Source organism: Schistocerca piceifrons, chromosome 3, assembly GCF_021461385.2.
Source record: "Schistocerca piceifrons isolate TAMUIC-IGC-003096 chromosome 3, iqSchPice1.1, whole genome shotgun sequence".
Lineage (NCBI taxonomy): Eukaryota > Metazoa > Arthropoda > Insecta > Orthoptera > Acrididae > Schistocerca > Schistocerca piceifrons.
Window position 1 is genome coordinate 746,610,457 of NC_060140.1, and position 24,176 is coordinate 746,634,632.

Here is a 24,176-nt window from a genome sequence, read left to right on the forward strand (position 1 = left end):
CCCAGTGGCATAGAGACGGCTTCAACAACCATTCGTCGCGTTCTACTCCACAAACGCCGACGATATTCGCCTCTTCGCTGTTGCACAATCACTTTTGGGTGAGCACAGTTATGCATGTCCGATCACGTCAACACTCCCCAGGCCATTTCATTGTTCAGTCCCTGTGTCTCCAGCTACCTCTAGCTACGTTCATATCACCAAGAGTGGGGGCGTTCCCCTACCACCTTTTCACCGAAATCATTTAGTATTTAAGAATATTTATATTTATTACCCTGGAGTTCATACCAGTCATAATAATTTACTACTAGCGCTTTATAACATTAAATCATACAGTAATAACTTATAATTACCAAGAAAAAGAATACATTTGACTCCGAGAGCTTAGTGCATTGTCTGACAGGCAGCGCTAATTCCCAGTTTCGCCAATAGATGGCATCAGGGTGCACTCCCTGGCAGTCTCACACCAGCGCGCCCGTTTCCGAAGCGCGGGCTCCAAATTACTGTCAGCCCACCATCATTTCAGTTCCGTTACACCTTCTATTAGCGGACAACTATATTGTCGTGTTAGCGACCAGGTAGGTCATAGTCCCTGCAGCAGTAACTACTGTATTCCTGAATTTTGCGTTCAGTCGATTGGATTCATGTGGTCTAGTCTACGCTGATGTACTGCCAAGGGATACCACAAGTCCGGTCCAGCCTCTGAAACATTCGTGTCTCACATATTAAATTAATATATAATACATATATAATAAAATTAAGTTACTTGATGGTTCTTATAAGCACACTGGACAAAAAATAGTCACTTCCAGGAGACATCACGCTAATACCATGTAATACTGCCTCTATTTGGTAAGGAAGGGTGTCCATGGATTTCTTCATGTATGCCATATCCAGCTGAAGACACTCACTCATGATTATATCCTGCAGATGTTCTTATTTGCGAGGATGTTGACTGCCACGTTTCACTCGCTTTTCCAAACAGTTCCCGACATTTTCAGTGGGATTTAGATCTGTTGACTTATTGGGACAGTCGAGATGCCATAGGATTCTTGAGTTTTTGTCAAATCAGTAACGTATGTGTGAAGCCATGTGAAAAAGTTGTCATCTTGGAAGACCAGAGTGTCCACAGACCATTCTCCAGAAAAGGCAACACTTGAACTCTGAGAATGTTGAAATGAACTTGATCACGGTAACCTGAATAAGTGAGCCCAAGAAATGGTACGAAAAACTCCTCTGACACATCACGGAAGCTTATTGGATCTTTACTCCACCCTCCATACACTGCGGGTTAAACAGTTCATGGTGTCGTGTATTCACCGTCTTGTATCATCTGAAAAGAGCAACGCCGCGGCCGTCGAACCACACTACACTCGAACGCTTTCCGTCAGTCACTGCCCAGTTTCTGTGATATTTGGCCCATTAAATAAGTGCTTCTTCATGTGCTGATGTGAGCAGTGGCATTCTGCGAGGTACTGGATACCGAAGATCCATTGAATGAAGGTTTCTTCGCACTGTTCGCTCGAAAACTAGTACACACTAACTTGCATTAACTGAAAGCAGAAATTCGGATTGCGCTTGAAACCGACTATCATTGACAGGACATTGCCCTCGTATTCGGTCACTGTAGGATAGGATATTTTTACGATCATTGGTCTTACGTTCCGTTACTTGACAGTGAGTGATACACCATCCTTTGCAGATATTTTCGACAATCCGGGTTCATATACCAACAAATCAGGCAGCTTCATTCACGGTCTTGGCATGGGCTCGCCCAAACACGATAGCTAATTTCTGTTATTGTGTCACACATCCACCCATTTTGCTGCACCCTTCGTACAGCCGACTCGCGCATACAAACCACTTCTCTACCATGACATACGTCAGCGGTGGAGTGTTGTTTCGGCCGCTTGTACCAATACAATACTGTCCTCGGCGCCCTAAAGCGACCAGCGTGGTATTTTAGGAGTGAGATTAATATTCTGTCCCGCGTGTTTTAGAATTATTGTAAAGAAAATGTATTATTTTTAATTTATGTCTCTTGTTAATATTTCTTCACAGAAAAGATCTTGTAGTTTTTGAAGTGTCGGCAGAAGTGCCAACACAGTGCGGTTTTAGGAAGCCGAAATGCACGCTATAAGCTCACGCAGGATGGCGTGAGGTCTGAAACAGGATACGTAATGAATGCTATAAAGAAAAATACGTAGCTTCTGGAATACTTAACTTTAATCCACAATTGGTGAACATTGGTCTTGTTACTGTACATGCTTCATTAGATACATAGCAAAGGATGAATGGCGCCTTGCTAGATCGTAGCCATTGACTTAGCTGAAGGCTATTCGAACTATCTTCTCTGCAAATAAACGAGGCTTCGTCAGTGTTGCATCGCTAGCTAAGTCGTCCGTACAACTGGGGCGAGTGCTAGTAAGTCTCTTTAGACCTGCCGTGTAGCGGCGCTCGGTCTGCAATTGCTGACAGTGGCGACACGCGGGTCCGTCGTATACTAGCGGACCGCGGCCGATTTAAAAGGCTACCACCTAGCAAGTGTGGTGTCTGGCGTTGACACCACAGTTTTTTGTTGGCCACTGTTTGTATTCCAAGTTATCCGCATCTGCAAATTCATCTGATGTTGAGTGGTGACATGATAATGTTTGCTAGTGACTGTGTTTCGTTGTAACTGGTCGTAAAGACGCGGTATTTGCTGTCTGTTGTACGGAACGTGGTTCTAGTCGCACTCTACGTATACTACAATCATAATTTTTTCCACTCTCTTCTTCCTCTCGTACACTGCATCGCCCCTAGCTACTCTCGTTGCCTCCTCGGTCAAACAACCACGTGATACACTTAGGATTCATTACGGTTCATTTCTGTATACAGGGTGACTTTTCCGCTGTGTACAAACTCTAGGCATTGATCGATTAGAGGATACGGAACAAAAAAGGTCTAACGAACTAAGGAAATGCATGGTTTCCATTTTAGAGACCATTTATTCAATCATTCTTTGTTACAGAGACAGCAGTCTAATTAGCGGTTTACCATGCGCCACAGTTAGAATATGCATGGTTTCCTCCTAGAGGGTGGTACTGTTCCTTATACGTCATGCCCTAGCGTCAAATCAAATGTGTGTGAAATCTTATGGGACTTAACTGCTAAGGTCTTCAGTCCCTAAGCTTACACACTACTTAACCTAAATTATCCTATGGACAAACACACACACCCATGCCCGAGGGAGGACTCGAACCTCCGCCGGGACCAGTCGCACAGTCCATGACTGCAGCGCCTAAGACCGCTCGGCTAATCCCGCGCGGCAGCCCTAGCGTCCTCTCCTGCCACAGTAATTGATCATTTTATGTCCGACTCACTGCTCTTCCTGATTAACCTAGCAGTCGATGTGATACAGGGCTGTACACAATGGTTTCGTATTTGAATCGAGAGCTTTCCAACGTCATATTGTGCAAAGGCAAATCGCAACGGGCGGCGGGCAGCAAGGTTGTAAGGAGACCTATCCCCGCCGACAACAGCCACAGCAGTCAATGTTTGCAACAGTGTTTCGCCGTTTGTCTGAGACAGAGTCGTTTCAGGAAACAGGAAATCATGAAGTACGTACCCGAATTGTACTAGGCAGGATTGGAGGAAAATGTGGGTAACACTGAGCGGCGACCGCCGTGTCAGTACCAGACAGTTGGCCTGTCAGTACGGGATAAGCCAGACGACTTTGTGGAACATTCTCCATGACAACTGTTACTACCCTCATCACTTACGTGTGCAGGGCTTACTACCGACAGACTTTTCACAAAGGGAGCAGTTTTGTCACTGGATTGTTCACCAGGCAACCACTATTCAAGGATTTTTGTCAAATGGCTCTGAACACACTGGGACTTAACATCTGAGGTCATCAGTCCCCTAGAACTTAGAACTACTTAAGCCTAACTAACCTAAGGACATCACACACATCCATGCCCGAGGCAGGATTCGAACCTGCGACCGTAGCGGCCGCGCGGTTCCAGATTGAAGCGCCTAGAACCGCTCGGCCACTACGGCTGGCGATTTTTGTCATCCATCCTATTTAAAGATGAGGCCACCTTTACGGAGAATGGTATCTTCAACTTCCGTACGCAGAACCCCCATGGTACGGTGACAGCGACTCATCAGCATCGGTGCAGCCGGAATGAGTGGGCCGGGATAATTGGCGACCGTATTTTGGGACCAGTCTTCCTTCCACGTCGCCTAACAGGCCGGAACTACCGGCGTTTCTTGTGGGTGAATTTGCCTCCCTGCTGGAAGAAGTGCCATTGATGATTCGAAGGGTTATGTGCCTGCTACATGATGGTGCTCGAGCCCATAACAATCGCGTCTTTCCTTAGCGATGGATAGGACGATGGGATCCAGTTGAATGGCCTGCTCATTCACCAGGTCTAAACCTGTGCGATTTCTGGCAATGGGGCTATCTCAAAAGTATCGTGTATGTGGTATGCAGAGCTCATTGCAGATGTGGAGGCACTGGAGCAGCGTATTTATGCTGACTTTGACTCTGTTCGGATCCAGCCTGGCCGATGTGAACGTTTGAGACAGAACTTGCTACGGCGCTTATAGGCATGCGTTGAGGCACATGGAAACCATTTTCAGCACATACTGAAACTGTGGCTGCATGGTACAGAGCATATTAGACTGCAGTCTCTGTAACAATGTATGACTGAATAAATGGAGCTCCAGCATGGTCAGGTGAATACAGGCTTATAAATACTAAATGAAACAGGGGCAATGCAGGAGTAAGTTTAATAATGAATAACAATACAGGAACACGGGTGAGCTACTATGAACAGCATAGTGAACGCACTAAATAGCTCCGCGGATGAGGAGGAGATTTAGCAGACGTATGATGAGATAAAAGAAATTATTCAGATAGTTAAGGGAGCCGAAAATTTAATAGTCATGGGGGGCTGGAATTCGATAGCAGGAAAAGGAAGAGAGGGAAAAATAGTAGGTGAATATGGACTGGGGGGAAAGGAACGAAAGATAAAACCGTCTGCAGAATTTTACACAGAGCATAATTTAATCATAGCTTACACTTGGTTTAAGAATCATGAAAGAGGGTCGTCCACGTGAAAGAGAGCTGGAGACACCGGAAAGTTTCAGATTGGTTACATAATGGTGAGACTGAGATTTCGGAATCAGATTTTAAATTATAAGGGATTTCCAGGGGCAGATGTGGACTCAGACCACAATTTATTAGTTATGTGTTGCAGATCAAAACTGAAGAAACTGCAAAAAGGCAGGAATTTAAGAAGATGGGACCTGGATAAACTGAAAGATCTAGAGGTTGTAGAGAGTTTTACATGGAGCGTTAGAGAACGACTGACAAGAACAGGGGAAAGGAATATAGTAGAAGAAGAATGAGTAGCTTTGAGAGAGAAAATAGTGAAGGCAGAGGAGGACCAAGTAGGTAGATATCCTTGTACAACACAAGAGATAATGAATTTAATGTACGAAAGGATAAAATATAAAAATGCGATAAATGTGACAGGTGAAACTAAAGACAAACTTCTAAAAAATGAGATCGACAGGAAGTGCAAAACTGCTAAGCAGGAATGGTTAGCGGACATATGTGAGGATGTAGAAGCATACATCACTAGTGGTAAGATAGATGCTGGCTTCACGAAATTTAAAAAAGATCTTTGGGTGAAAGAGAACCACATGTATGAATATCAAGAGCTCAGATGTAAAACCAGTCCCAAGTAAAGAAGGGAAGCAGAAAGATGGAAGGAGTATATAACGGGAGTATACAAGGGAGATGTACTTCATGGCAAAATTATGGAAATAGAAGAGGACATAGATCAAGATGAGACGGGAGTTATGATACTGCGGGAAGAATTTGACAAAGAACTGAAAGACTTAAGTCGAAACAAGGCCCCGACAGTAGACAACATTCCGTTAGAACTAATGATAGCCTTGGGAGAGCCAGCCATGACAAAACTATTCCATCTGGTGATCAAGATATATGAGACAGGTGAAATACCCGCAGACTTCAAGAAGAATATAATAATTCCAATTCCAAAGAATGCAGGTGCTGACAGGTGTGAAAACAACCGAACTATCAGTTTAATAAGTCACGGTTGCAAAAGAGTAACACGAATCCTTTAAAGAAGAATGGAAAAATTGCTAGAAGCCAACCTCGGGGAAGATCAGTTTGTATTCCGGAGAAATGTAGGAACACTTGAGGCAATACTGACCTTATGAATTCTCATAAAAGATAGATTAAGGAAATGCAAACTTACGTTTCTAGCATTTGTAGACATAGAGAAAGCTTTTGAAAATATTGATAGGAATACTCTCTTTCAAACTCTAAAGGTGGCAGGGGTAAAATACAGGTAGCGAAAGGCTATTTATAATTACAGAAACCAGATGGCAGTTATAAGAGTCGAGGGGCACAAAAGGGAAGCAGTAGTTGAGACAGGGTAGCAGCTTATCCCCGATATTATTCAATCTGTATATCGAGCATGCAGTAAAAGAAACAAAAGAAAAATTTAGAGAAGTAATTAAGGTCCAGGGAGAAGAAATAAAATCTTCGAGGTTCGCCGATGACATTGTAATTCTGTCAGAGACAGCAAAGTACTTGGGAGAACAGCTGAACGCAATGGACAGTGTCTTGAAATGAGGATATAAGATGAACATCAACAAAAGCAAAACGAGGATAATGAAATGTAGTCGAATTAAATTAGGTGATTCTGAGGAAATTAGATTCGGAAATCAGACACTTACAGAAGTAGATGAGTCTTGCTATTTGGGAAGCAGAGTAACTGACTATGGTCGAAGTAGGAAGAACGTAAAATGTAGACTGGAAATGGCAAGAAAAGCGTTTCTAAAGAAGAGAAATTTGTTACCATCGATTATAGATTTAAGTGTCAGGTAGTCCTTTCTGAAAGTATTTGTGTGGAACGTAGTCATGTATGGAAGTGAAACACGGACGATAAACAGTTTAGACAAAAAGAGAATAGAGGTTTTTGAGATGTGGTGCTGCAGAAGAATGCTGAAGATTAGATGGGTAGATCGTGTGACTAATGAGGAGGTACTAAATAGAACTGGGGAGAAGAGAAATTTTTGGTACAACCTGACTAAAAGAAGGGATCTGTTGGTAGGACACATTCTGAGGCACCAAGGGATCACCAATTTAGTATTGGAGGGAAGAGTTGGGGGGGGAGGGGGGGGGAGGGGGGGGGGGGGTTAAAAGTCATAGAGGAAGAACAAGAGATGAATACAGTAAGCAGATTCAGAAGAATGTAGGTTGCAGTAGTTACTCGGCGATGAAGAGGCTTGCACAGGATGGAGTAGCATGGAGAGCGGCATCAAACCAGTCTTTGTCCTGAAGACCGTAAGAATAACAGCATGGAAACCATGCATTCCCGGAAATAAGTTCATTAGGTCTTTTTTGTTTCATATCCTCTCATCGATCAATCCCTAGAGACGTTGGATAAAATCACTCTGTACATTCTTGAACAACAAAATTGTAGACAGCTGTTGAGTTGTACGGCGAGCGCTCCTCTCTCCACGGGAAACGGAATAGTTTGGCTTCCCATACGAGCAAGATCTTGTACAGGCTACCAGTGTGACAATCTTCGCTAATGGAAATAGAAAGTGTTACACTGTGAAGCACCAGTCCGATATTTATGAAACTTTGTGATGTTGATCACGTAACAGGTTAAAATTTTATTTCATTCGTAACTGATGTACATCATCAACGCCACTTTAAGCTGTGACCCCCACAGACACGAATACACTCTTGTGTTCGTGTGGGAAGGGAGCAAACAGTCCCCTTGAGGAATTTCTAGCTGTGCCTGAAAAATAAGCTGGCTGCTGTCTGGTAAGAAAGTATACATCTCATCGCGTTACAGACGTTCACTATGTGTGACAAATCATGGAACTGGGCACGCCAGTCAAGGATCCGTACATTCATCAAGGTATCTGTTGTGTAAAATACGGCCTTATTTCTTTAAAAATTGCAGGTAAAATTTTACTCCCATGTATGATCCCTGTTACCTTCAGAACGTCAAAAAGTATATTCCAGTTTACATTGTCAGAAGTTTTCTATCGATCTATAACTGCTAAAAATCCACGATTGCTTTTTCAACACATATTACGAGACAAGTCGTAGGGTCAGCAATGTCTCATTTGTTCCTACGGTTTTCCCTTCCCCGACGTTGGTCTCTACCAGTTTCTCCATTCCACTGTAAATAATTCGCATCAGTATTTTGTAACCATAACTAATTAAATTGGTGGTTGGAAATATTCAAACGTGTCTGCGCGGTCCTAGGACGTCGATATTCAGGTAAGTGCAAGACTTGGGAGCCGTGGACTGAGGTAACTCAGACGATGGCCTCAGGCCATGAGACATCCAGGGCTTTACCTCATCAGAAAGAAGACACACATGTTGTTGTTGTTGTCTTCAGTCCTGAGACTGGTTTGATGCAGCTCTCCATGCTACTCTATCCTGTGCAAGCTTCTTCATCTCCCAGTACTTACTGCAACCTACATCCTTCTGAATCTGCTTAGTGTATTCATCTGTTGGTCTCCCTCTACGATTTTTACCCTCCACGCTGCCCTCCAATGCTAAATTTGTGAGTCCTTGATGCCTCAGAACATGTCCTACCAACTGGTCCCTTCTTCTTGTCAAGTTGTGCCACAAACTCCTCTTCTCCCCAATTCTATTCAATACCTCCTCATTAGTTATGTGATCTACCCATCTAATCTTCAGCATTCTTCTGTAGCACCACATTTCGAAAGCTTCTATTCTCTTCTTGTCCAGACTATTTATCGTCCATGTTTCACTTCCATACATGGCTACACTCCATACAAATACTTTCAGAAACGACTTCCTGACACTTAAATCTACACTCGATGTTAACAAATTTCTCTTCTTCAGAAACGCTTTCCTTGTCATTGCCAGTCTACATTTTATATACTCTCTACTTCGACAATCATCAGTTATTTTGCTCCCCAAATAGCAAAACTGCTTTACACATATCTTCAATAAAGGGTTTAGAAGAGCATATAGTGCCCCGGATAATTTACAAATTACTAATAAAATTATACATTGGAGAAAAAAATGAATTACCACTTTTCCTAGGATTCATACGTTAAAAATTTGGCCGTGTGCGAGTAGGACTTGCGCACTGAGAGTACAGTACACATTTAATTACGTACACAGACAGTTCATCCATTCCCGAAATCGAGAATGTCGAAGATTTTTGCCTGTTATCGATAATGATACTGTCAAGATATCGGTCTTAGGGACTCCAAGACTTTCGAAATTTTTCTTTATTTCAAGGTTGAAGTCGGATAACAAATGACAAAAGAATATTTTTCCGTGTTATATAACTACAAATTAACAACTTCGTCATTTTTTACTTTACTTGTACTGTGAAACTTTTCTTCTTGCCAAATTTCATGATTCTGCGTCAAGGCGAAGTAGCCTACACGTTTTAATGAGGAATGAGTACCAAAAAATCTGACATACACTGCCGTATATCTTGACTGCACTGACGTAAAAGCTTCACTTTTTTTCATTGTTAAGTGTCCGTATAGCTTAATATGTGACACAAATTTCAACTTGATACTGTAGGTCCACCCGCTCCTGATAACGAGGTCTTAACAGCCAACATATGCCCAAAAAAGTCTTTTGTGTTCTACAATTATAAATTAACAATTTTTGGATTCCTTTTCATTTGGTTGCAGTGTGAAACCTCTTGGCATATTTCATATTTCTAGGTCAACGGGAAGTACCTTGTAGGTTTTGATGAGTGAGTTTTTGGGTATCAAAATATGTGACATATTTGGCCATCTTTTGATTGCATTGACTTAGAAGCTTTACATTTTTACATCGCCAAGGGAGCGTAGACCTTTATATGTGACATAAATTTCAACTTGATGCTTATACCCGTGCCTGAGAAAGAAGCCGGACAGACAGACAGACAGACTGACGGACAACAGTGTGGTCCTACAAGGGCTCAATTTTCACCGACTGACGTACGGAACCCTGAAAATAGCAACTGACTCTGTTTCAGCGAAACACGTAGCGACAACTCTTGAGAAATCGCCCTGACATGATTGGAAGCTTCCGCAAATAGGTGTGTTGGGTCGGCTAATGAGTTACATGTAACAGCGATACGCAAGGCACATCGAGTACTATCGTCTTTTGAAGGCCCTGCCTCCTCTACAAGAAGTACAGAATCTTTCGCCTCTTGACTGCGAGGTGAGTCTCAGTGGTAGGTATAGGAAACCTGTACAGGGGCTGGGACTAGGAAGAACTCAGAGTATTATACCCATCCCTCTAACCAATAGGTTTGAGGTGCTGTCTTCCACTGAAACTGAAACTAACGCAGTGAGACACACTTCGCCTGCTGGGAAACCTGGGTCCCGCACCAGCACCAGGCAAACGCTGAGGCCTTTTTGCTGTTGTGCATAATAGACCGCGATGCCAAAGTGATCGTTTGGAGACGATTATGTACCGTCTGAATCGACGCAGCCCTCCCAGTGCTTCTAAAAACGCAGCGTCTAGTTCAGTTGCATTCACCTGAGGATACCCACAAGGAATAATTTGTAGGTAGTGATCATCAGCTGGTTTTTCTGGTTAGTTGGTTGGTTTAAAGGGAGGGGAAGGGACCAAACTGCTTGGTCATCGGTCCCTTGTTCCTATAAAACAAGTCTACAAGCGAAATAATAAAACAAACGAGACGTACCTCACGAAACCGGGAGAAAAGAAAAATCAAAAGACGACAGAAAGGCAACAAACACTGCAATGGACAAAATAGGACAAGAAAACCACAGAGAGACGCAAGAAACAAGCAGAAGGGATTAAAACATGAGGGCAGATGACCGTGGCTGGCTGATCACGAGAATAAAAAAGGATGAGCCAGCCACTCTGCAACACATTAAAACCTCCAGCCTAAAAGCACTAAGGTAGAGAACACAGAGTGACAAAGGACATGTGCTAAAACTTAGAACGATAAACACCTTCCCCCCCCCCCCTTTCTCTCAAGTAAAAACGCAAAACTAAACCAGCCGATGGGGCGTTGTCAGCTAAAACTAACGGTAACGAGTCCAGTAACCGAAGATTACGTCGCAGGGCAGCCAAAGCAGGACAGTGCAACAGAATGTGGGCCACCGTCAACCGGCCACTGCACCGACTTCATGGCGCATCAGACAGCCATAGGTAACCCAAGCGTGACCGATGCGGAGCAGGCAGACAACCACAGAGTATTTGCGAGAGGCCCGCATGGAAGACTTCCACACATTCGTAGTCTCCTTTATGACACGCAGTTTATTGTGCGTACCGAGGTTATACCATTTCGTCTCCCATAGCCGAAAAGCCTTGCGGCGTAATATCGAACGCAGGTCAGATTCAGAGATGCCGATCTCCAAAAGTGGTCCCCGCGTAGCCTGTTTGACCAGCCTGCCAGCAAGTTCACTGCCTGGGATTCCGACGTGTTCTGGGGTCCAGACAAACACCACTGAACGACTGGATCGTTCCACGGCATAGACGGACTCCTGGATGGTCGCTGTTTCTGACCGCAGGCGAACGCCACGAGGCAGATCTTCAATGCTTCGTGTTTCACGATAGCAGATGTACGTTAATATGAAGTCGTTGTTGCGAACGCCAATTCGGCGGGCAACTACCTGTGGTGACAATCCCTTTTGACATGAATTGGCAAAGCGTGAATGGTGTAATCTTAAAACAACTTTCCGAGGCATGTTAACGGATCGAGCACTGTACGCAAGCTGCACTGACACATTCACTGTCTGATAGACAGTACACTCTAGCGAACTGCATTGAGAATGAAGGTTCAGCTTTACCTCCATTACACTTCAGGCTGTATGCAGCGACTCTGTCTATGCAGTTCGTGAGGGTGGGGCTAAAGTTTTTTATCAGCGTAATTTTCGATGGTCTTAGTAGACATTCTGCGTCCAACACTGGATCCTATCTTCCTCTGGTCACTACGATTTGCAATGGCTACTCTTCGTATGCAGAGGTTCAAGCGTGAACATACGAGTATATACCACACATATCCAGAACTGGGACGACGAATGAGTACATCTATCTTGCATCTACAGCAGCTGCACCTACAGCACCAAATTTACCTTGCATGTACAGCACCAAGAATGAGAAATGGCTGCTGTCTCACGTCCAACAACATGAATAGTTCTTTCGAAATAATATCCGCTATCCTGCTGTTCAACAGCACGACCTCGCTCACCTTGAGTTATCTCTTCTGTGGCTACAGCCGGCCGGAGTGGCCGAGCGGTTCTAGGCGCCTCAGTCTGGAACCGCGCGACCGCTACGATCGCAGGTTCGAATCCTACCTCGGGCATGGATGTGTGTGATGTCCTTAGGTTATTTCCAGAATGAGATTTTCACTCTGCAGCGGAGTGTGCGCTGATATGAAACTTCTTGGCAGATTAAAACTGTGTGCCCGACCGAGACTCGAACTCGAGACCTTTGCCTTTCGCGGGCAAGTGCTCTACCAACTGAGCTACCGAAGCACGACTCACGCTCGGTACTCACAGCTTTACTTCTGCCAGTACCTCGTCTCCTACCTTCCAAACTTTACAGAAGCTCTCCTGCGAACCTTGCAGAACTAGCACTCCTGAAAGAAAGGATATTGCGGAGACATGGCTTAGCCACAGCCTGGGGGTTGTTTCCAGAATGAGATTTTCACTCTGCAGCGGAGTGTGCGCTGATATGAAACTTCCTGGCAGATTAAAACTGTGCGCCCGACCGAGACTCGAACTCGAGACCTTTGCCTTTCGCGGGCAAGTGCTCTACCAACTGAGCTACCGAAGCACGACTCACGCTCGGTACTCACAGCTTTACTTCTGCCAGTACCTCGTCTCCTACCTTCCAAACTTTACAGAAGCTCTCCTGCGAACCTTGCAGAACTAGCACTCCTGAAAGAAAGGATATTGCGGAGACATGGCTTAGCCACAGCCTGGGGGTTGTTTCCAGAATGAGATTTTCACTCTGCAGCGGAGTGTGCGCTGATATGAAACTTCGAGTCTCGGTCGGGCACACAGTTTTAATCTGCCAGGAAGTTTCAGGTCCTTAGGTTGGTTAGGTTTAAGTAGTTCTAAGTTCTAGGGGACTGATGACCTCAGAAGTTAAGTCCCATAGTGCTCAGAGCCATTTGAACCTTTTTTTTTGTAGCTGCACAAATAACCACACGAACAGTTCGACGACATCTGGAGTAGCACGGACCGCTGACGCTACAGCTGTGAGAGGCGCGCCGACTGTGGGTGTGCACATCAACGACGCTGGACACACAGATGGCGCCTAGTCAGACAAATATTGGTTCTGCACACATCATCACGATGGACGTATCCGTGGGTGGAGGCTGTAAAGAGAATTAACACTGCCAGAATGCGTTCGTCTTGTCATCGTCCTCAATACGAAGTCTGGGCGCACAGCACCTCGCAACAACCATACATAAAGTCCCAAGACCTCGTTACGACACCTGTCATCAGTTAAACCTTTCCGATTCACCCGTACAATTTCGTGAAGAGACTTTAGAGTGATCAACATAATCCCAGCCCACACCATTAGCGATCCTTCTCGATATCGATCTCTTTCCACAATTTTCGGGTTTCGAAACCGCGTTCCATATTCCCTTCACATGCGAATCCGTCGAGAACGACTCTCCAGACCAAATCGGGACTCATCTGTGAAAAGAACATGCCCAGTGCTGAGTTCGAATCTCGGTTAGGTAAAATTTTTTCGTCTTTTCATTTCAGTTTCAGTCATACCGCTGTCGATGAAAAATTTTGATACCTCATTTCAATTTCAGTCATGCCGCTGTCGATGAAAAATTTTGATACCTCATTTCAGTTCCAGTCATATCGTTGCCGGCGAAAAATTTTGATATCTAATATTTGATTGTGTTTAGTTAACAATACTTATATCGATATATCGAGAGCTGATAATGACTTTTCTAAATATCGATGTATCGGATTCTAAGTATTTTTAGAAATATCCCCTGCGGCATCTCATGTCATTCCGTCCCGCGGCGGGACAGAGCTGCTACGAGGTGTCCATCTCGCCCTCCGCGCACCCATCACTCAATGCCTGCTCTGGAAGGTTGAGGACGCTGCCATTGCATTAGAATAAGCAGAACACCATGCCAGCCCCAACAGTCAATGATTTTTAACTCCTGATGAGAATGGAGCAGACAGCTATCGAAAGCCCGGAGTTTTTCATTTGAAGTCACACGGCTTGTAGAACTCCGAGGACATGTACAGTTTTATATTATGCATTTTCCTACATGTTGTGCGTGATCGTAAACATGCTTACCTTTCCACAGAAATCGATTTGAAAATCGATAAAAAAGCTTGTGCTGGCGGCTCAAAAGCGCGAACTGTGGGAAATATTACCTTACACGAAATTTTTAAGGGCAGGACAACAATGAATTCAGAGAATTGAACAAAAAACACGCAAATGGCGCGAAAAATGAAATTCTGAAATGTGGGAATAGGTTTTACTACAATTATACCATTAGCTTGTTCATGTACGAGGGTTATTCGGAAAGTAAGGAACCACAGCAAAAATTCGATGCAGTTTTGCCCATGATTGTTGGGCAGTGTCTCTAGTATGCCCGTCGATCGCGTTACGTCGTTCTTTTTAGTTCTGAGCACGCAGGGAGCACATAAAGATACCTAGAACAATAGTGTCTCCCGCCAAGTACGAGGGCCTGGTGCGAAATTTCGCCTGAAGCTATGCAGCCAACATTACATAACTGTCGTGCGTTTTTTCTTCAAGACAATTCTCAGTTGCATTCTGCAGGGGCAATGAAGATGCTCCTGCATCGTTTTCAATTGGAAATGTTTGATTACCCACAATACAGCCCGTAATTGTCTCCCTCTGAGTTTCATCTCTGCTCACATGAACCGCTGGCTATGAAGACAACATTTTGGCACAGACAACGAGCTGTGGGCCAGCGCAGAGAATTGGCGGAAAGCACTGGCGGCTGCCTTCTATAACGAGCGTATTGGGAAGTTGGTACAATGCTACGACAAACTTCTAAGTCGGATCGGCGACAAGTAGCTGGAAGTTGTAGCTACTGTTGCAAATGAAACAGTTTTGATTTTCACTGTGGTTTCCATTTCGCGACCTATCGTTCCTTACTTTCCGCATAGCCCTTGTATATAACACTGACCAGATACTAAATGTGCACTGTAGAAATCAACAAGAAAAATGATGAACAGATAACTATGTCTTCAAAATTTCTAAATCGTAAATCGCATGTATGGGAAAAATGTTTTTCCGCTACTGGTATAAAAACTTGAGGGTACCGGCGACAACATATCCATCTTCTTGGTTTTTTTTTGGGGGGGGGGGGGGGGGGGGGGGAGCGGGGCGGAATTACACGTACAGCTTTCTCGCATAGTACCCACAGTTGCCATAAGTCAGAGTCATTTCTGTTAAATTTACGTTAGGGGAGGTCATTTATGTAACAACGGAAAGCTGCTACTAAGCTACATGAAGGCTGATCTGACAACCTACGTCCATTGGAATATTCGTTTCGTGGTGTGACTGCTGTTTGTGTGTTACAAAAGACAAAAGTAATGTTCGGTACAAAATCAGTGAATCTACCATGATTTCAGTTAAATGCATTAAAACTGTACAGTGAAGCGCTTGTTACACTGAGAGTTGTAGAACGTTTATGTAATTTAACATTGTGGTGAATTATCGTACCTGTGATAAGCAAATAATGACGAATATTCAAAAATATGCAAGGACGTTGTAACTTAAAGAACTTATCAAGAATGTGACGCACAACATTAGGATACGAGATACGAAAAGTAGTAAACGACTGTTGCTATTTGAGCAGCAAAAGAGATTATGATGGCCGATAAAGTATAAATCGAAACGTTAGGAAGTCTTTTCTGAAGGCAATATTATTGTGCGGAATGTAGCCTTGTACGGTAGTCAAACGCGGCCGACAAGCTGTTCAGACAAGAAGAGAATAACTTTTGAAATATGGTGCTTCAGAAGAATGCTGAAAATTAGATGGATAGTTCGAGTAGCTAACGTGGTGATATTGAATCAAACTGGGATGCAATGAGCATTGCGGTTCAACTTGCCTAAAAGCAGGAATTGGTTGACAGGACACATGCTGAGACATCAATTAAATGCGAATTTGGTAATGAAGGGAAGTGTGAAGTGTTAAAGTTTGTAGAGGGAGACTAAAGGATGAATAGAGTAAGCAGGGAAATGGATTTAGATTGCAGTAGTTATTTGGAGATGAGGAGGCTTGCACAGAATAGACTAGCAGGCGAGCTGCATCAAACCAGTCTTAGGACTGAAGACCACTACAAAAAATGTTGGATGAAGCTATGATCATCATATAAATCTTCGTTCTTCGTCAGTGGAACGTAAATTACGACATCTGACTTCAACAGCCGAAATAACAAAACTGGCTCCAACATGTCGAACGGCTTTAAACTGTTAACAATATTTTAATATCCTCAGATGCAGAATAAAAGACTTGCAGATGCGGATAATTGCAGATGAGGTCCAGTCACGGGTAACATTTCCCCTATCCATTGAGATCTCCATACATCGACATCAAGTACAGCACCTGTTCTCATGGGACAGGGTGCCACTGGGTACAACCCGGTCACCTCTGTTTCTCATGGTCGGTAATTTGGACAGCACGAGTTAACATTTCTGATAATGCGAAGCCCCATGTTGAGAGTGCTGTGCCTACCTACCTCAGTACATACAACGTTCGGTTGTTGACCCAGCCAGGGCATTTCCCAGACCTCTCAGCCACTGACATCTGACTATGGACTGCCAAGAGAGTAGTACGCCACCAATTGCTAGCCACTACGATTGGTGAACTCTGGCACAGAGCTGAAGCAGCAAGCAGTAGCGTATTGGCACATGTCAACCAAGCTCATCCCGACTCAACTCGCAATCACGTTGGAGCTGTTGTTGATGTTAGAGGTGGGAGCTCTGTGTACTAAATTTCGCACCCTCAATTTCACCTACAAATGTAATCATACGTTCTGCTTGCTATCCTGTGTACCGGCGATACATACAGTTTCGTTATCTGCTATCCTACTTCGTGTTTCAACTTTAATATCCAGTAGTATAATTATTATTATTATTATTATTATTATTATTATTATTATTATTATTATTATTATTACTAGCTGTTTCAAGTCACACGTTGCTGTGGCTCAATCTGGTTAAATGGAAAAGAAAGAAACGAGGAAGCGCACAATTAAAATATGTAGGGGAATTAGATATACGTCCCGATGTCCCTCTCCCCACTGTCTCTGTCCATTCCCTCCCTCCCCTTTCTATGTCCTTCTCCTCTTTTCTCTCTCTCTCTCTCCGTCACCTCCTTTCCGCTTTCTTTGTCCTCTCCCTGACCTTGACCGAGCGAGGTGGCGCAGTGGTTAGACACTGGACTCGCATTCGGGAGGACGACGGTTCAATCCCGTGTCCGGCCATCCTGATTTAGGTTTTCCGTGATTTCCTTAAATCGCTCCAGGCAAATGCCGGGATGGTTCCTTTCAAAGGGCACGGCCGATTTCCTTCCCCGTCCTTCCCTAATCCGATGAGACCGATGACCTCGCTGTCTGGTCTCCTTCCCCGAAACAACCAACCAACCAACCAACCCTGACCTTGAGCCTTGTTTATTATTATAGCAAATTCATGTTTTGTAGTAGTATTCTAACCATATGGTATTTCTGGCTGTGGCCGCCGGTATTTTATTTTGCTAGAAGCGCGCCTTGGTGCAGTTTGATACACGTGAAGTACCATATGGTACAAAAGTGGAGTGAGGTACAAGCGTCAGTATGTACCAGTCCCGTGGGAGATTCCGCCAGTTGTACTGAACTTGCTTCTGATTGGTCGACACGTTCGGGTGCTGGGCGCCAAAACACCTAACTTATTAACTATTTATATACTTTTCATTGTATTTAGCGCAGTTTTTAGCATGACAATCTTTCATTGTTACCCTACGAGTCTATCGTTTTTGTTTATTAAATTTCGCTAGTTTCGAGAAACATAATATTAACGATATTATAACCGAAGTATTTCGGACACCTTCAGGTCGCTTTGGGGCGCCTGGGAGACGAAGCACTTTGGGTGCGATAGTCACTCTGTTTCGGGCGTTCTGGAGGGCCTGACACGTATGTCAGTATCGTGCGTTACTTAGATATAAATATGTAATAACCCCTCTGTTTCAGATGTTCTTCAGAACGGGACATGTTGTACTCTATATCGGGTGTAACTGTGTTGTATGTAATACTCATTCTGTCTAGTGCGTACCGGAGACTTGGACATATGTGTCATATTTCGCTCGTTGGATGAAAAAGTTACCATACAACTAAGAAAGCTATGTCGAGTGTTGTAAAAGACAATGTAAATGTGTGAATATTTGAATAATAACCAAGCAGGATACATTAATGAGAAGTGTCGCCTACCTTCACTCTCAGTACTACAGAACTTGCTCTCTGTAGATATAGACTCTGACCTGTACAAGGGGCACCCCGCAAAAGCACAATCACAGGTTCGAATTGATCGCGTAGCAGCCTCCACCGAAGAAGATCCCACGACCGACGAGCTGTCTTCTGCGCTGCGGACATAACTGTAGAAGACGACAGGTTGGTGGAAATGACGATCAGAGACTCTTATTCAATCTCTCCAGCTTCCAGGTCTGACTTCCAAAGGGACACACAATTTATACCCATAAATTCAACTTTCCTGTTAGCTAACAACGTCTCACTATTATGTATTTATGTATATTGATGTTTCAAAAATACACTGCGGAAAAAAATAGTACACCAGGAAAGCCGACGTCGATTTCGATCCGATAACAGCATACGTCACCTGGGGGATAATGGATATATTGATAATGGTTTCAACGTCGTCTGCCAACAGACAACGCAGTGGCATAGCTACCAGAACACCACCTGTGTCTACGCTTTAATAGGGAATGCTCACAGCCAGAAGGCTCAGTGTGGTGCAAACGTGTGAAGCAAGCAGCCAACCATGCCACGGAGACGCACTCGTGCTTCTTACAGCCAAGTGAGAGAGTTTGAAAGGGGTCTCATACTGTGGCCTTCCGAGTGGTGGAATGGTCCTTTCGGAGAACTGAAACACAGGTTGGACGTGCTCTGTCGGTTTTGCAGTGATGCAGGTACCAGTGGTCACGTGAACATTCTTACACCCGTAGACATCCACGCAGCATACACGCCCGCCAGGATCGTCGTATTGAAAGGGCAGTAGTGGCAGACCAATCAACTACCTCAGCACAGACAAGAAGGCTTGCGAGCCCAGACATTTCAAAACGAACTGTAGCGAATTAGTGGTCTCTAGCCCGTCTTCCACTCACGCCATAGTATCGACATGCGCGGCTCGACTCGTGCCGTCAGAGGATTACTTGAAGATTAGATTAGATTAGATTATATTAGTACTTGTTCCATAGATCATGAATACGACACTTCGTAATGATGTGGAACGTGTCAGGTTAATAAAAGGTGTCTATACAAGATATTACATTAGACAAAATGTTACATGACACTCAACAGTTTTAATTTTTTTTGTAGTGGTTGGGAAATTACCCACTTACTATATCCAAAAATTCATCTAATGAGTAGAAGAAGTTGCCATTAAGAAATTCTTTTAATTTCCTTTCAAATGCTATGTGGCTATCTGTCAGACTTTTGATGCTATTATGTAAGTGACCAAAGACTTTTGTGGCAGCATAATTACCCCCTTCTGAGCCAAAGTTAGATTTAACCTTGAGTAGTGAAGATCATCCTTTCTCCTATTGTTGTAGCCATGTACACTGCTATTACTTTTGAATTCGTTCGGATTGTTAATAACAAATTTCATAGGAGAATATATATATTCTGAGGCTACAGTGAAGATTTCTAGCTCTTTAAATAAGTATCTGCATGATGATCTTGAATGAGCTCCAGCAGTTATTCTGATTACACGCTTTTGTGCAATGAACACTCTTTTACTCAATGATGAGTTACCCCAGAATATGATGCCATACGAAAGCAGAGAATGAAAATAGGCGTGGTAAGCTAATTTACTCAGATGTATATCGCCAAAATTTGCAATGACCCTAATAGCATAAGTAACTGAACTCAAACGTTTCAGCAGATCATCAGTGTGTTTTTTCCAGTTCAACCCCTCATCAATGCATACATCTAGAAATTTTGAATATTCTACCTTAGCTACCGATTTCTGATCGAAGTCTATATTTATTAATGGGGTCATTCCATTTACTGTGTGAAACTGTATATACTGTGCCGGCCGCGGTGGTCTCGCGGTTCTAGGCGAGCAGTCCGGAACCGCGCGACTGCTACGGTCGCAGGTTCGAATCCTGCCTCGGGCATGGATGTGTGTGATGTCCTTAGGTTAGTTAGGTTTAAGTAGTTCTAAGTTCTAGGGGACTGATGACCACAGCTGTTAAGTCCCATAGTGCTCAGAGCCATTTGAACCATTTTTTGTATATACTGTGTTTTGTCAACGTTTAATGAGAGCCCATTTGCAGAGAACCACTTAATGATTTTCTGAAAAACATCGTTTACAATTTCACCAGTTAATTCTTGTCTGTCGGGTGTGATAGCTATACTTGTATCATCGGCAAAAAGTACCAGCTTTGCATCTTCCTAAATATAGAATAGCAAGTCATTAATATATATTAAGAACAGCATAGGACCCAAGACCGAACCTTGCGGCACCCCATTCTTGAAGATGGAATGACTTGCCGTTGTCTTCAGCGATGAAAGCAGATTCTGACTGCACGGAAGTGATGGTCGTTTGCGCGTACGACGTAGACCTGGTAAGCGTCGTCTCTTGGAGTGCATTCGTGCAAGACACACTGGCCCCACTTTAGGCCTTATGGCCTGGGGTGCAGTAAGCTGCAACTCTCGTTTACCTTTAGAGTTTCTGTAGGGGATATTAACCAGCACTCGGTAAGTGCAGAATGTTGTTAGACCTGTTGATCTGTCGTTCTTGCAGCACGAAGGTGATGTGTTTTTTCCTACAAGATAATGCTCAGCCACACACTGCCGTTCAAACTCAACGTGCTCTACAAGACATTCAGCAACTTCCCTGACCAGCACAATCACCGAACTCATCTACAATCGCGCAGTTGTGGGATATAATGGGACGAGAAGTAACTCGTGCAACTTGTCAACCAACAACTCTTACAGAACTACTTGAACAGGCCCAGCAGGTGTGGCATAACAGTATTCGCCATGATCGACTGGATGCCAGAGTAAACGCCTGCAGTGCCGTTAGGTATATTTAAAAAATATATAGCCTATTTCCTTCCGGATGTTCATCACAGTATTGTATAAAAATTTGAAGTAAATCGGCCAGAACCTTTCGACTGTTTAATAACAACATTTCCCCCTTATATACAACACATTTATGTGTGTATTCTCTGTGGCGCTCCAGTAGATATATGAAAACATCAACATATTCGAATGAAGCGTTGTGTCAAAATTTCAATGAAATCGGTGAAGAACTTCCGGAGATTTACGATTTTGAACAAACGAGCATTCACATTTATATAGATTTGTGGGGATATCGATACCTCCGAGCATCGCTGACGAGCGAGGACTGTTTCATCTCTGCACGGGACAAAGACGCTAGTATATTCTGAGTTATGCTAGTGAATAACTGTGTTTCATGTATCGTGCTTGTTCAGTAAACCGTGTATCAGTATCATCGCTTCTGTCTCGTTATTGGTGCATTCCTTGCGCCTCTTGGTGAACTGCACCTAACATTATTATATTATTATTGACTCAATGCGGAAATGAAACGTTGTCATTAATTATATCATATAGCAAGTTCAAAGACTCAAGTGACCTACTGCAAAAACATAGGTTAACAAATAGAAATAAACAAGTATCGCTGTCATCGTCTTTGTGGAGTGCACGTCGCAGGGTGCTTGCGTCTCACGAAAGTATTTTTCACTGGGAGCAGGTCGTCCACTTTGTTGTGTTTTTGTGTTGTATATCGTCACACATACCTTGTAATTAGCAAGGTGTTGTACACTGCAGTTGTTGCATCCGCCAGGAATTTATTTACGCAGCGGACATTCCCTTCTGCCGTGGCTTACTCCATGCTTGACACGCCTGAGCATCTTCGCAGGTCGTCAGACTACCTGTTTAAACCTCTGGCATCAACACTGCTGTCAGCCTCGGACTGTGTGTCGTCTCCCCGCTATCATAAACGTGGAAATGCAGTCGATTAGGCTGCAAAATTTTCCTGTATTCTGTAGGGGGAACAAAGAGACTTAATGTTGAGAGATTCTCCAAGCACGACGCTTCAAAATAAATACATGTAAACCTGTGCTGTTTTGTTATCATGAGAGATTAATCCAGAAATATGTCCATATAAATAAATACAGGGTATACCAAAAAGGACTTAATAACTCTGAAAATTCATATAAATTAATTCATAGTACATACAGAGGTGACTGTAATTTCAATTAGTAGGGAAATACATCAAGTTTTGAGTTTTGTCTCGCATAATTCGCTAGTACCGAATCGCACCGTAAGGTGAGCTAGAGGCAGTTGCGCTAAAAACGGCTGTCTTCACCGGACCCTAGCGTGCTAGCTGTGTGTTTTGGTTTGATGAATCGAAGTCGGCGACAACAGTTCAGCGTAATTTCTGTACCAAGTATGCTAAAGATCCTCCTAGTAGGCCTACAATTTATGAGTGGCATAAGTGCTTTGTAGAAACAGGGTGCATTGAGCAAGAACAAAGTGTACAGCTCCTTTTTTTCTGAGAGAGAATCGTCAATAGGTTAGTGTACCTGGGTATGTTACACAACACAGATCGATGAGAATGACCAAGAACTAAAAGTGTACTTCATGCAAGATGGTGCACCACCCCACTACCTGGCTGACGTCGGGGATTTTCTCAGTGACCTTTCCATGCCAATGGATTGGCTGTGATGGGCCAATTGCATGGTCCCACATTTCCCAAACCTGACACCACTCGATTTTTTTTATGTGGATTCATCAAGGATATCGTGTTTGTGCCTCTTGTGCCGGCTTCTCTACATGAACTTAGAGCTAGAATTTACGCCTCCTCTGAGCAAGTTACACCTGCAATGCTACAGCGAGTCTGGGAGGAAACTGACTTCCGATGGGACATGTGCAGGATAACCAACGGAAGCCACATACAACATTTTTAGTTTAAGTTAAAGAAAAATTTGTGTGTTCCCCTACAAAATAACACTAAACCTAGCACTTCTTTCAATAAATTTATATGAATTTTTAAAGTTGTAAAGTTCTTTTTGAAACGCCCTATATTTGTTCCCAGAAACATTAGGCTACTGGACACGACACAACAAGAACAAGGGAAAAACTGGGCAAATTCAAAACGTATGTGCCAGTGAAGTAACAACGTTCATAGAAAGACTGTGCCGTTCTAGTGTCTTAAGTTTTGGACATCAATAAATGAAATGTTACTAAATAACAGTCCCAAGTGGCTGCTGACTCAATACCTAACTTCGTATCTTCACAGCGGCTACACGAAAAGGAATTCCGTGGTCCTCGCTAACACACCAATTCTTCATCTGCTTCACTACGTTCTTTGCCTAAAACGTAGCACTAGCGTGAGCACTGTGTCGCCACTGGGGCATCAAGAAATCGTGGGTAGTATCCTTGACTTTTGAAAAGCATGCCTAGTGTCCACGTCGTTAGTATTAGCGCACTGTTTAAAATTACACTGGGGAACACGAATCAAGTTTTATTTTCTGTGTCTCGCATACGTTGCGTGGCTTTGTCCTCGGATTAATCGCCATACGGACGGGCAGCTCGTTGAAATACCAATCATTTCACTTCTCAAAAGAGTGTCTTGTCTTGTTTCAAGCATGTTTATGGCAACTGAACAAAAATTATTAACTGCCTATGCTTCCAGCAAAAACTCGGAAAAAAAATTCTGCATACAAAATCTATCTTTGATTTACTATGAACCTACTTTTAGTAGGACTGTTTCTGATAAGCCATGTCGTAAGGGGCATCAAAGGTACTCCTCTACAAGCTTTCCATGTGAACTTAAGTCAATGAAATCATCGAAACCTGTCAAGGGTCTATGCTATTTGTTATACGCCCTATACGAATCCATGGCCACTGAAGACGAGAAA